Consider the following 15,784-nt stretch of genomic DNA (forward strand, 5'->3'; position numbering starts at 1 on the left):
TGTATTTCTTTGATATAGATAATTATTAACACAGGTATTCTCGAAAGTCTTAAGTATAAATATCACTGTATTAGAGGATTATATTATACTTAATACATTCATTTGTAGTAAACATCTTTGTGTTTTAGTTTACTGTATGTTACTACATAAAATGAAACGAGCTTTCTCGGGTTACATGATTAGTATACGAGTTTTTTTTTTTTTTTTTTTTTTTGGCGTGGGTTTCTCGGTAAGAGGGTCGTGAGGTTCAGATCCCACGTTAAACTGTAAGTTCACGTATTACATAGCGTCTCTGCTTAAGGAGACGCTAAACTCAAATGAAGCACCGAACTACGTGAAATGAACTCTCGGAAGAAGTTGTGATAGTCAATAGTTTTTCACATATTAAATATTTTTCTGTAAATAATAAATAGTTCTTCTGTCTGTTTTGTACAAATAACCTGTACAGTCTATAAATCCTGTAATTTCTGCGAGTTGAGGCAGGTGGATGTATCATGTTGTGGGATCGCTTTACCAGCACACCAGTGACTTTTTTCACTTAAAAAGCAAAATTTCTGAAATTATCTGAATAATATTAATAAATTTACAACCTTGTTTGATAAAAACCAATTAATATTTTTACTATTAAAATATTATTTTACCTAAAAATAATTCCAAGCCAAGGACAACCAAGAACCTTATCATACTAAGTTTACTACTAATATTCTGGCCACGTAGTTAAGGAGAAAACAACTAAAATATTAAGCTCTATTTGGAAAATTACTTTTTAATCATTCTGAATTGATAACGAAATATTCGATTCGATATTCAAATTTTTTTACAGGGGCACATACATAACTTTCGTAAGCTGGGGATGCAGATATGGCAATAAATGAGTTATATATATATATATATATATATATATATATATATATATATATATATATATATATATATATATATATATATATACACGACATTTTGCAGATACATATTGGCATCACTACAGAAAAAAACATCTCGAACAATTCTTATGACTTGTAGCTGAAGTTGGGCCTTCGGCTTCGGAAAGTTTACTTCATTCTTAAACAAAAAGATGGCAGAATCAGAGGGGATACAAAATATTACCATTGTAACATTTTAGGATATTAGCTAATTTGTAGAAAAAATAGAATGGGAGCAGATTATTCGTCTCATTTACTAAAAGAAAATATGTTCTTGTCGGTTTATTTTATTGAAATAACACTGAAAGAATTACATTTCCCCTGAGTAGGAGGCGCATGCCGCCTTCTGGATTCTCTGCTGGTTTCCAGTGATTATAATTATTCCATTTGCTACGAAACAGAATTAAGGAAGATGTGAAAATGCAGCAAAACCCCCGCTTCTAATTTTGAACAGATTTTATGGGAACATGAATGGCGAAATTCAAAAGATTGGATTTTGAAAAGAAAAGCACTAGAGACATTGTTATCTGACTTCAAGTTATAGCACAGAGTCCTAGTGCTGGATCCTGAGTTCACCTGCAGAAGAAAAGGAATTGTTAAGAGAACTACATCTAACATTAAGTGGTTGAATCTCAAAGACCCAAATCTAACATGTGAGTTCAAAGAAAAAGAGTTACAAAGACTGTAAAAAGAGCTAACAAATGGTACGAAATCAATAGTGTAATGTTCCATATAATACCCTCACACACAGTAACCATATGTGTTTACTACGAACACGTGTTTTTACGTTCATAACACAAACTATAGCAGACGATGGAAGGAGACTACCAGGAAGACACGAAAAGGATTCGAAAAAACAAAAAACAGGAAGGTCGACTCCCCTCATGGATCCTCCCTCCAAGAAGGTGCCTATAAAAGAAGATCTCAAGAAGAAGAAGAAGAAGAAGAAGAAGTATATCGCCAATTACTCACCCACCAACGCCTCCTGGGGTCACCATGGGCATGAAGAATTCCTTTAGAGCCATCTCCTGAGGCTGCAATGAGCTACGGAGAATTCCTTTAACTATCTCCCGAGGCTACCATGAGAAAAGGAGATAGCTTTTAATCACCCACTTTTGAGTCTGCTATAAGTGAAGGAGTTATCCTCAATACCCGTTTACGAGTTAAAAACAATTGAACTTTTATTCCGAGACCACTTTCGTGTGCCAAGGATCTTTATTGAACTCTGAAAACGTTTAAAAACAAGAAATTTGTAAAAGCTTTCATAGGATTTTATTTTTGTAATAAAAGGTGATAAGTTTAAACTTCGAATCCGTTATTATTGATTCTCTCAATACTTTGTAACTCTCTCTTTAAATAATATACTTGTGTTTTATCTTCAGTAAATGAGGTGATTTTTCTTCTCGCTTTCTTTCCTTCCTTTTAGAAGGGATATCAGAAAACGGTGAAACACGTTTTCAATTATTTTAAATTAAAAATATAAATACCAACTGCCATGCATCTAAGCTTAAATCAAATTTCCAAAAATTCTTCCTTAGATACTTTACGTCACATATCATATGAACTGTCAATGTTAAATTTCTAACTAAAGCAATCTGCCGGTGAGATGATTAGTCAGCCATTCACTCAGAACCTCTTCTTTTGATTATAGAGAAGATTGTATCCGTATCTCCGAGTCTCGGAAGGATAGAAGGTACCTAAAGAAGAATGTTTGGAAATTCGATAGGGAACAAGAGAAATGGGGGTGGCAATCACTATAGTAAAATGTTCATATCTCCGAATTCTTGAAGAGTACAGGCAGAAATTTTGTATATGGACTTCCCATTTAAAATAATTAGATACGTCCTTCACCGTTTTCCGATATTATCACTAGAAGAGAAAATAAAAAAAGCAGGAAGAGAAAAGAACCCTTTTCGTGCACCCTTGTACTGGTACAAGATAACATAAGAGGTTCTTAATAGATAGAAGAAACAACCCATTATGTCTTCTTACCTGAATGTGAGTGTGTAGTCCTGTCTCACTTGTACTCAGCAGCTGCTTTCTATACAGTTCAAGCTCCCGAAATTTAGCCATTTTCACTCGATCCCACAATTATGTTATAGTGTGGGTATGCAAAATAATTAGATTTGGAAGACTCTCCGAAAACAGCTTTTACTACTAGAGCTCAGCAATTTATTGTTTCTGATCTTATGCAGTACTGCGGACGCATCTGTAATAAATAAATCAATAAATAAAATAGTAATATAAAAAAAATAATGTTCGAAACTACTAACTACTTGTAGTAATAGGAGGCTTGTCATATATTGACCAGAGGACAGAACAGCCGAACCAAGCAATACAATAAAGCCTCGTATCTCATATTCACTCGATTATGTGCTACACAAAGGGCTTTCCAACGTGACTGAGGCACATGATCAAATGACTTATGATTCTCTCTCCGCATGCTTTCTTACCTCTTTCTGCTTCACTTGACTAGTCTTTTTCTGGTCAATATGCACCCCGCTTTAGGCATTGTATAGAATAGGCTTACGAGGAAAAGTAGGGTGTCGGTATCAGAACAGGGATAAGAAACCACGAGTTACAAGGAAAACATTGAGGAAAATGAGTAAGAGAGGGTAAGAAATTAGAAGACTACTGATAAAGGGAAAAATAATCATAAAATATTACGAAAGGAAAACGAAGAGCGAACCGTAAATGCGAACGAAATGCAATAAAAGAATAGAAAGAACAAGGCAATAAGGACAAATCTATTGGAAGTCAAATCAATTGAAGTTTTAAGAAGAAAGGGACAACAAATATAGGGCAAAAATGTAAATGGAAAGATAATAACTAAGAGAAATGTAATTTTAAATAGATAAAATGGTTACGTATATTGAAAAACTAGGTCTATGTGTGATCATGTGGTCTCTTGACAATAAAAACTAAGTAATTTGTATTTGAGTTAACCGTTCCTTTATAGCACCTAAGTTACTTTTCTTGCTGTTAAGAAATAACTAAATAAAACTTTCATTCATTATTTTGACATGTAAGGAGAAGATAATGCTTACATGTTGAGTGTGATGAAGCAATATTTTAGATTAATGTTTTTACTTAAAACACAAACAAGAACCTGTTATCCTCATTAGGTCATATTACATTCATGTGCTGTTGATATAGTGTGATTATAGCTAGAAATATTATGTAATAATAGTAAGTTTGAATGGAGTATGTTTGCAGTGGACGACATCGTGTCCGTGGGTTTTCTTGGGGTTGTTCCGTTTCCTTATACTTTCTTATTCATGCAACTATTTCATAGTCATTCGCTTTATTATTTATATGTCTTCTTTAACCTAGGGCATAAATTATGGGGCATCAAAATAAATATTTCATCTTTTAAATGGAGTGTAACTGGCTATATATTTATTTGATATATATTAAATTGATAAAGATTTCGAAGGAAATAACATTTTTATAAAGAGCTAATAATTTCTTAGTGATAATTTCGCCTTAGGTTATACTGTTTTGCGCCTTCAAACCTTGAATCCAGTATAGTCGGGAGCTGTAATTTAATTTTAATTATTTTAATTTTGGGGCGATGCAAGTAAAGACGCAGATATTTTGGGGGTGCTGGGCAAGTTTTTTTCTTTTAAATACGAAGAAGGATAGGTTCCATTGTGTCAACATTACAATAGAGAATATTAGGATTGGCAGACATATTCAACCTGGGGAAGGAGACACTTGACCCTTGCCCCCTCTGGTGTAGTCACTGGTTGGCAAGTGTACAATACCGCCATACTAAGATCACTTCACACATAATAAACCATTCCCAACCTCACTATCTTGTCTGCAAGGAGACTAAAGTACAGGTCCATGCATGACGTGAAAAATGGAATAAGGTAATCATAACAAACGTTGCTGGTTTCAAAACCACGAACCCACTACTAGGAAGAAAATAAAATATTTGTTAACCTCTCTTCCACTTTGTTGTTCACTTAATACACTGAAACTTGTCTAAGTTGGCCACCATCGGTTTCACTCAAAACTGGTGAACTTAAATAGGTGACCAATTTACAGAAAATAAACAATGATATAGATACTTATCAACTTAATGGGAACATTTAAAAAATGGAACTTACCAGATTAGCATGAAGAAGGACTACCTTTATCCACTGAACTATCGCTTGTGAAGGAATTTGAGAGGATGGTCTATGCTAAACGTTACCTCAATGTGCATTGTCTAAAACAATCTCTTGCCTAAATTGGGAATCAGTCTTCTCTTCAAATTGTGCTTGATTGTATAGAGACGTAACTTGAATTAATTTGTATCAAGAATAAAGGAGAGAACACTTTGAATAATTTTAATTTACCACAACTTCATTTCTTTAGCATTTTTGTTTCTGTAGATACGAGGTTGTGGGTAGGGACATCTACTATATATACAGATACTTATCAATTTAATGGAAACACCTGAAAAAGTGCGACTTAGCAGATAAACATGGCCTTGACCATCTATCGCCTTTAGAACAGCTCTCATGCTACATGAAGTGAAGGTCGTGAATGGTAGCAAGTGAATTATTACACCATTCCACGTGCAGTGCATCATTCATTCCATGGCAGAGAATAGAGATGAAAATCTGCACTGAATACGTGTTTCGAAAACGGACCACATAGGCCTATGTTCAATTATATTCAGGTCCGTGGATTCGGCAGATCAGGGCAGGAATTCAACTTCATCTAATGTTTCTCAAACCACGTTGCAGCTGTGTGAATTGTCGGAATCATTGCGGATCACAGGCTTTTTGGGCGTTTGCCATACATAAACACAACACTTTATTTGAAATAAGATGAACGATGATTCATTCGACCATATCACATGTTTTCAGTCATCAACGGACTGTATAATATTGCCAGTATATTGCATGCTCAGAGCACCATTAGCGTCGTGTTAATACATGATGGTCCAGCGGTTTCGCTAGTGCAACCCGACCCTATATGTCCATGTCACGTAACTCGCACTGGGCTGCTTGTCGATATACGTTGTGAGAGATTCCCTATCTACCCACTAATTTCTTCTGACTCATTAAGTTCTTCTGTTACTTGCTCGGTAGTCACACGGCAATTTTGAGTGATAATCCATTTTAATAGTCTGCGGAATCTGTCACTAAGGATTACCTTCCGACTACTTTTTCTCTTCACCATGGACACTGTCCCTCGTTATACATTCAACCCACTTATCAGTTTCGTCACGCTTGCATCACATAACCAAGCACCAACAATTTGCTCCGTTCGGACATCAGAGAGATTGCCCATTCTATACTACGAAAATATGCTCAGTTCCCCTGCAACCAGAATGTCTATTGCTTCTCACATAGTACAGAGTTTGTGCTAGCAGACCATCATCAACAGTTCGGCGCTTTCACCTCCTGACAGTTGCCAACCTGACATCTGACGTGTTTCCAACTCTGGATGTTTCCTTTAAATTGATAAGGATATGTTTTCTAATGCAATTAGTAATTGTTATCTACATCTTAGTTTTGTAATTTATAAATGACATGATATTCACATATCAGAATTCTATCGTGGTTATATAGGTAGCATACAGAGCTTTGACGCCAGAGGCACGATGGGAACTCATGTGGTTTTGTCCGTGTCTCATATAGTCTTGGCGTGGAAGAAACTATTAAACTCAAAATGCAGTATATGGAAAAATATTTCTCCAATATACATACAGTATAATAAATAGTTAATAAATAAATAAGAAAATAAATAGTAGACCCTATACTATAAGTCAGTATATACGCAAGTATAAGCCAACAACTATAAATAATTGTTAAGTATAATAAATAGTTGAGTTTGTCATTCAAACTCTATGATTTAAAACGTAATTCAGCATACTAATTACGTGCAGAACACTACAACTATTCCCAGGCACGTAGCCAAGGGGGGGTCCGGACCACCTCCCCCTTCGAGACCAGAAATGAAAAAAAAAATGGGAAGGATAAAACGAATTGAAATGAGAAAAAGAAAAATCGGCGTTAAAAATTAAAATAACTACAGAAAGCTTTTGGTTACTCTTTCTTATGAGGAGATTTGTATTACTTGCAATACATGGTGGCGAGGTGAGTGGGATATCCTGGAAGAGTTAGGAAATTTGAAATTTCCTAAAGTTACGCAATTCTTAGAATTTGTGCTACTAGTCAGGGAGATTTCAAGCTTCTGAAAGCATAATACCGGTTGTGTAACAGCGTGGACATTTTTGATCATAATTTTTCGTCATCGCATCCTTGCAGTATCAAACATGTTTTTCAAAAACAATTTTCTACTACTCCTTTAACCTGTTATTTGGAACATACAGTATTTGAAGGAATAATAAAAACAAAAAATTATGTGAAAAGAAAGTTCTGTTACCATTTGATTCAACAGAGAAAGGAACGCACATATTGTAAAATATTTTACAAGACATTATTGAGTTTGTACATTCATGTCCAAAATTATTGTCGCATGTCTATAAATATGTTGTTGTAGGAGTATAATTTGATAACGAATTCGCCCGGTAGGCCCTATTTCTTACAATGTTAATATGTGTATAATCGGCAAAGACATGTAAGTGGCAAATTTTGTCAAAAGAGCAGTAAATAAGAACAATAAAACAAAAATAAAACTTTCTTGTCCATTTAGCAACATTTCGTTTTACTCACTCTAATTTTCGTAATTTTCGTATTTATAATTCTTTTCCTATGAAATTTACCTCAAATAGGGTCTATACATTTCCCGATTATTCACATGATATCAGTATTAAAAGTATCCTGCAAAATCATTATCAAATTATATTCTTACAAGAAGACAGTCATAGATATGCGACAATCATTTTGGACATGAGTGTACTTTTTATAATAGTGAATATGTACTTTTTATAATAGTTGAGGTCGTAATGAAAGGGAAATTGTTATATTTGAATGAACAGAGGAAGAACGTAAATATTGTAAAATCATTTTCAATACTTTTTTTTTATTATTATTATTTTACGCGAGATTTCTTCGTAGTTTATTATTAAAATACTTATAACACAACCAGCGAACGAGTGCGGGCGGCCGGTTTTGGAACTAAAATGCAAGCAGCAGTGTTTCTAACCGGACTACTTGTAATCAATCTATCACAGTTCTGTAATCAATCTATCACAGTTCTTTCTGTCTTGTTCGTAATAAACCACTGCACGCATATGCTAAAGTCAGGGGCGGAGCGATCGGGGTCTTGAGTAAGAAAATTCTTTTGCATTGACATCATATTCGGATGTACTTCAAAAATTAGGTGAGAGAGAGAACTGATAATCTTTCACCGCCACCCTCCTAACCGTCTCCCCAGGGGTTCTGGGTCCACCCCCTCATTGAGATGGTGCATAAAGATAATTTTGGCTAATCTCTGTCATTATTTAGCATGGTTTAGTAATTTTTAAAAAAAAGATATTTAGGCCACATTTTGAAAACTTTCAAATAAAGTTTTCAAAATGTGGCAGAAATATCGTTTTTTTTTTTAAAAAAAAAAATACTAAACCATGCTAAATAATGGCAGGGATTAGACATAGTTATTTTTATGTACCATCTCAATCAGGGGGTGGACCCAGGACCCCTGGGGAGACGGTTAGAAGTGTTGCATTGACGGCGGAGGGGGAGCGATTAAAATGGGGTGCCTGATAATTGAAGGTTCCTTATAACTTCAGTAAAATTCAGACAAAATCTCTGAATTACGTAAAAAAGAAAACATACAAAATAAATTTTCAGGGTAACTCTTACAGCCATTACGTTATTCTAAGATTAATGTTACTTCTGAAATTGATTAGAGCGAATATGTATTTAAATAACAAAACCACTTTCATAAGTTTTTCAAAGTATCAAGTTTGAAAAGAACGAAGTTTGTCTTCCATTGTTATCTCATTGCTCAAAGATACCGGTGATGAAGTAATTGGCTGGAAATCAATCAGCCGTTTCTTACATCAATTTATAAAGAAGATGAGTGTCAATGTTAGATATGTCAGTTCAGTATTTAAGAAAAAAAAAAAAAAACACCCAACCTCTTGCAACCATGCGTAGCGCAAATTAATACTTACACTTGAAATAAAAATACAACTGAAAAAAGACGATTGACTTTGCCTTTGAATTTCATTGTGAATAACAATATAGGACTTTTCAGATAGAGGACTGGGAGGAGCAGGTTTTATTAAACAAGACCGTACATCTGATATGTTTGAACTATAGGCAACTTGTGTTTACGGGCTAAACTCAGTCCTCTGAAGTCAATCGACAAACACCTTTAAGATGCTCAACAGAATAACGTATCAGCATTATTATATACTACAGACACAAATATAACACTAGGCTCCCAAGTTTCAAAATTATATTGTGTGTGAGAACAGTTTGTAATTTAATTCTTTGTGACCTGATAGCTAAAACCTGAGAGAAATTCAGAGTTAGTCCAGAGGTAATTTCTTTCCTCATAAATAAAATTTATTGTGTGCTGAAGCAACGATACTTACTCTTACACTACCCATACGCTGATGTTTTATCAATACTTTTATTCGAACTCTACCAAAGGGCTGGATTTCTATAATGATCCTAAAAGAAGGGTGCACTGAACCAAATTGTACAAATCAATCCCTAAAGGGAAGCTGTCCAATCCCATAAATCTTTAAAAATGAAGGAACAATTTCTTCACCTCCTTTTCCCCTAAAGGGTTCACATTTCTCGAACAAAAAAATGAAATTTCTTTATTTTAACGTCCTATGATTATGTTGTTTATGCTAGAGGAGACAGATGATTAATGAAAGTGAAGGATTGTAAAATTAAATTTTGTTCTCTCAATGGGAATCAAACCCAGAACCACATACAATAAAAGCACATGCGCTGGCCAATAGACCAGCGGAAAGGACTTTCACAGTTCTCGAGAGGAAACGTTTCGAGATTCCTCCCTGGCTAAAACTCGAAAAAATAATTTACTTGTCAATCGATAAACATACACTTAAACAGCAGCATCATGAACCTTAACCTTAACTTGATTTAAACTTACAGTTACAAGATATTGCGCAAAACTCTAAGCTATCAACCCAAAATTAATCTTTTAGTCACTGACATTGTCATTCCTGCATTTTACAGGCTGCTACTGTTTTATAATGAAATCGAATAAAACGTAATCAATTTTTATACAATCTGCTTAATACACGGTAGAAGCTCACTGAATTGTCAACTGTGCTATGTTGTTCTTAAATTGGTAATTTCCATTCATAAATCACTATTCACAATACGTCTGCATTACTTCAGGGATGGTCCACTACAATGCATACATAAGTTACGGCGTTTTCTATTAAGCGTAAAGAGGTTAGACTATGCACAACATCTAAACTGCAACTTTAAAAAACCGTTGGATACACTGCAAAGTGAAACTCTCCGCTCTCCTGTCCCACCGCGCTTGCCAAGAAACTGATGTAAACACAACAGCAGCGCCATCCTCCCAAAACCGCACTGCTATCCTGGTCAGGTTATATAACACAACCAGCGAACGAGTGCGGGCGGCCGGTTTTGGAACTAAAATGCAAGCAGTAGTGTTTCTAACCGGATTACTTGTAATCAATCTATCACAGTTCTTTCTGTCTTGTTCGTAATAAACCACTTCACACATATGCTCAAGTCAGGGGCGGAGCGATCGGGGTTCTTGTGTAAGAAAATTCTTTTGCATTAATATCGTATTCGGATGTACTTCGAAAGTTTGGTGAGAGAGAGAACTGATAATCTTTCACCGCCACACTCCTAACCGTCTCCCCAGGGGTCCTGGGTCCACCCCCTGATTGAGATGGTACATAATTTTGTCTAATCTCTGTCATTATTTAGCATGGTTTAGTAATTTTTAAAAATATATATATATTTCTGCCACATTTTGAAAACTTTCAAATAAAGTTTTCTAAATGTGGCAGAAATATAGTTTAAAAAAATACTAAACCATGCTAAATAATGACAGAGATTAGACAAAGTTATTGTTATGTACCATCTCAATCAGGGGTGGACCCAGGACTCCTGGGGAGACGGTTAGAAGTGTTGCATTGACGGCGGAGGGGGAGTGATTAAAATGGGGTGCCTCAGTAAAATTCAGACAAAATCTCTGAATTACGTAAAAAAGAAAACATACAAAATAAATTTTCAGGGTTACTCTTACAGCTATTACGTTACTGTAAGATTAATGTTACTTCTGAAATTGATTAGAGCGAATATGTATTTGAATAACAAAACCACTTTCATAAGTTTTTCAAAGTATCAAGTTTGAAAAGAACGAAGTTTGTCTTCCATTGTTATCTCATTGTTCAAAGATACCGGTGATGAAGAAATTGGCTGGAAATCAATCGGCTGTTTCTTACATCAATTTATAAAGATGATGAGTGCCAATGTTAGATATGTCAGTTCAGTATTTTTAAAAAAAGCCACCCAACCTCTTGCAACAATGCGTAGCGCATTTTAATACTTACACTTGAAATAAAAATACAACTGAATAACGACGATTTACTTTGCCTTTGAATTTCATATGTGAATAACAATATAGGGATTTTCAGATAGAGGACAGGGAGGAGCAGGTTTATTAAACAAGACCGTACATCTGATATGTTTGAACTATAGGCAACTTGTGTTTACGAGCTAAACTCAGTCCTGTGAAGTCAATCGACAAATACCTTTAAGATGTTCAACAGAATAACGTATCAGCATTATTATATACTAGAGACACAAATATAACACTAGGCTCCCAAGTTTCAAAATTATATTGTGTGTGAAAACAGTTAGTAGATTCAATTTTTTGTGACCTGATAGCTAAAACCTGAGAGAAATTCAGAGTTAATCCAGAGGTAATTTCTTTCCTCATAAATAAAATTTATTGTGTGCTGAAGCAATGCCATACGCTGATGTTTTATCAATACTTTTATTCGAACTCTACTAAAAGGCTGGATTTCTATAATGATCCTAAAAGAAGGGTGCACTGAACCAAATTGTACAAATCAATCCCTAAAGGCAAGCTATCCAATCCCATAAATCTTTAAAAAATGAAGGAAAAATTTCTTCACCTCCTTTTTCCCCAAACGGTTCACATTTCTCGAACAAAAAAAATGAAATTTCTTTATTTTAACGTCCCATGATTATGTTGTTTATGCTAGAGGAGACAGATGATTAATGAAAGTGAAGGATTGTAAAATTAAATTTTGTTCTCTCAATGGGAATCAAACCCAGAACCACATACAATAAAAGCACATGCGCTGGCCAATAGACCAGCGGAAAGGACTTTCACAGTTCTCGAGAGGAAACGTTTCGAGATTCCTCCCTGACTAAAACTCGAAAAAATAATTTATTTGTCAATCGATAAACATACACTTAAACAGCAGCATCATGAGCCTTAACCTTAACTTGATTTAAACTTACAGTTACAAGATATTGCGCAAAACTCTAAGCTATCAACCCAAAATTAATCTTTTAGTCACTGATATTGTCATTCCTGCGTTTTACAGGCTGCTACTGTTTTATAATGAAATCGAATAAAACGTAATCAATTTTTATACAATCTGCTTAATACACGGTAGAAGCTCACTGAATTGTCAACTGTGCTATGTTGTTCTTAAACTTGTAATTTCCATTCATAGATCACTATTCACATCTGCATTACTGCAGGAATGGTTCACTACAATACATACATAAGTTACGGCGTTTTTTATTAAGCGTAAAGAGATTAGACTATGGATAACATCTAAATTGCAACTTTAAAAAACCGTTGGATACACTGCAAAGTGAAACTCTCCGCTCCCCTGTCCCACCGCGCTTGCCAAGAAACTGATGTAAACAGAACAGCAGCGCCATCCTTCTAAAACCGCACAGCTATCCTGGTCAGGTTATACCAACATATCCTCATTTTATTGTCCTAACAAACCAATTTATGTTGATAGTAAAGTAGTTTAGTAAAGTAGGCCTTCAGTGTTTCATGTCACGTCCCCCCCCACCCGTTACGAAATCCTGACTAAACGAACCAGTATATGTTCCAGTAAAATAGTTTAGAATGATCGAGCCCCTGGTGTGATGACCACAGTATTTCATGTCACGGACCCCCCCCCCCTTCACAAAATCCTGGCTACGTGCCTGCTATTCCTTATTCTCTTTCCCCTTCCACCGGTGACAATAGATGCAGATCGTCTATTCCAGGAAAATACGGAATACACTATCTATGGCTTCCAACTCCTCTGCCGGCTCTTAGTTCTGGACTCATTAAACAGGTTCGCGTTGGTATTGTAGCCTTTGACCAGCACGCAACCCGAAGGAGTTATATCTAATTTTTCTTTGTTTTATACGCTTGCAACAAATCCGATTGTAATTTGTTATTAATTTCCTGCAAGTAGTCTAGGAAGAAAAGGTTTCGGATACATGAGAAAAACAAAAGACGCCCACCCATACTAATAAATCCGATGAAATACCTAAGAAACACTAAATTGGTATCATCTCACACTGTATTTTTGGAGCAGTAGTGGATCTATCCCGGGCCGGGGGTCTAGCACCCCCAGTTTTTTGAGCAACAAAGATAAACCTAATTTAAGTTATTATATATATATATATATATATATATATATATATATATATATATATGAAGGTAAGCGTTGCCTTTTATTCTTTATTGGAAAATTTTTGAAACATTAGATATAGTTTCAGTTGCGATTTTTCTGTTATGCAATGTGTAAAACAATATTTCAGGTTCACAATGTCAACATCCAACCTAGCCATAATATCACTGGTTCGCATTGGTATTCTTGTTTTCAAGATTTCAGGTGGATTACATGTTTTTGAGGTCGCACATTCAGAATCTGGCATTAGTTTTTTTCCTTCTTACCCTAGAATTACTAATTACGCTTGAACCTATTAGCACCTGTTTGCAGCAATTATGCAGCTGAAATAGGTACGAGGAAAGAAAATTAGTTATAAATTTAGCTCATATAATCTACATTCATTTTTATCCACAAGTTTAATTGTGCAACATGCATAACAATGCACCAGGCAATCTCTGGTTTAAATTCTTTTGTAGGTCATAGATTGATTTTTTTTTTTTTTTTTTTTTGAGTTTATGTATGAAAAATGAACTTGCGTAACATTAGTATTGTAGTTGGATTTACTTCTCCTGTAGTCATGTGCTCCTGTGCTGTCAACAAAGAAATATCAAGTCATGGTTGTAAAAAAGTCCGAATGTGTTTTGTTATACCTGTATTTGCTGTGAGTTTGTTCCTAACAGACAACGGCAAGGCTTTACGGAAGTTGTTAAAAAAAATTATATTAAGCTTATTTTCATACAAAAATTACTGATCAATCAAAACCATGGGTTCCATATAAAATGTGCCGTTCTTGTGTTGAATCTTTGAGAAATAAAGGAAACTAGGTGTCTATGTTCTTTGGAATTCCTATGGTTTATAGGGACCTGAAGAATCATGGCAACGATTGTTACTTCTGCTGTTGTGTAATTGTTGGTCCCAATACTAGAAATAAGAAGAAGGTAGTTTACCCAAAAAGTCAATCAGCTATTAAATATAAGACTTGCAGGTCATGGTCCAGACATTCCTATCCTAAAACCTTCATCACTGTTAGAGTGCGTTAGTGATTCTAGTTCGCCAAGCAAGGAAAGTGACATAGAAGATGACAGCATTGAACCGCCTAGTGGCTCATCTCTTTTTTTACAAAATATTAATGATTTGGTTCGGGACTAAAACTGTCGGAGTCAGCAGAAGTTCTTGGTTCTAGGCTTCACAAAAGTAACCTTCTGGCATCTAGAACAACATTTGCCTTGTACATACAAAGACAATTTTCATTCTACTTTGTACAAGAAGAATATCTTGTGTATTGTTGTGATGTGTTGGATTTGCTTAATAAGTTAAATTTTACTGTACTTTCCACCAGCTGGAGACTGTTTGTTGATTCTAACAAAACAAGTTTAAAATGTGGCCTTTTCAATGAAAGTAAGTTCCCATTTGTACCTATTGCCCATTCGATTTCAATGAAAGAAACTTACGAAACGATGTAATTAATTCTAAATAAAATTAAATATCAAGAACACGGGTGGGAAATGTGCAGTGATTTCAGGATTTTGGACATTCTACTAGGACAGGAATCTGGATATACGAAGATGCCGTGTTTCATTTACGAGTGGTATAGTAAAGCAAGAAGTGAGCATTAGATAACAAGGGAATGGCTGTTAAGGGTACTCTGGAATCCAGGATGTAAAACTATTGCACATGAACGTTTAGTTTGTTAGGACAAAATATTGCTTCCACATGTTCACATTAAGTTGGAAATCATTAAACAATTTGTGAAAGCAGTTGAATAACAGGGACAATGTTTGTAGCTTATATGTAATAAATTTCCATTCTTGTCCTATGGGAAAGTAAATGAAGACATATTTATTAGTCCCGAGGCACAGTGGGGCAAAAAGCTGGCCAAAAGTAAAAAAACGAAAGTTAGTAATATAGGAATTTTTTATGTAGTTGGCTAGAATGATGTTAGAAGGGCCCAAATCCATAAATAGAATAGGATTTTTAAATCCATAAGTAGAATAGGATTTTTACTTTATTCCGACGACCTGAGCCACTCTTAGGTAGACCCTTCAGCAGGTCAAATGCGTAGAGAACAATAGAAGAATTGTGACGCGTCCGTCGAAACGGTTGTAACTTTCGAACGCGTTCATAGTTTTTAAATCTGTAAAGTTTTCCTATATCGTACTGGTAAGTAGAATAAGTGTATGAAGTGAAAAATTAATAATAATGATGTAATAATTTATAATTTGAATCGCAAATCAGGCAAAATTTTCACATTGTTTATATATTTTATTAA

This window comes from Thermobia domestica, chromosome 1 (assembly GCF_964235325.1).
Source record: "Thermobia domestica chromosome 1, izTheDome1.hap1.1, whole genome shotgun sequence".
Taxonomy (NCBI): Eukaryota; Metazoa; Arthropoda; class Insecta; order Zygentoma; family Lepismatidae; genus Thermobia; species Thermobia domestica.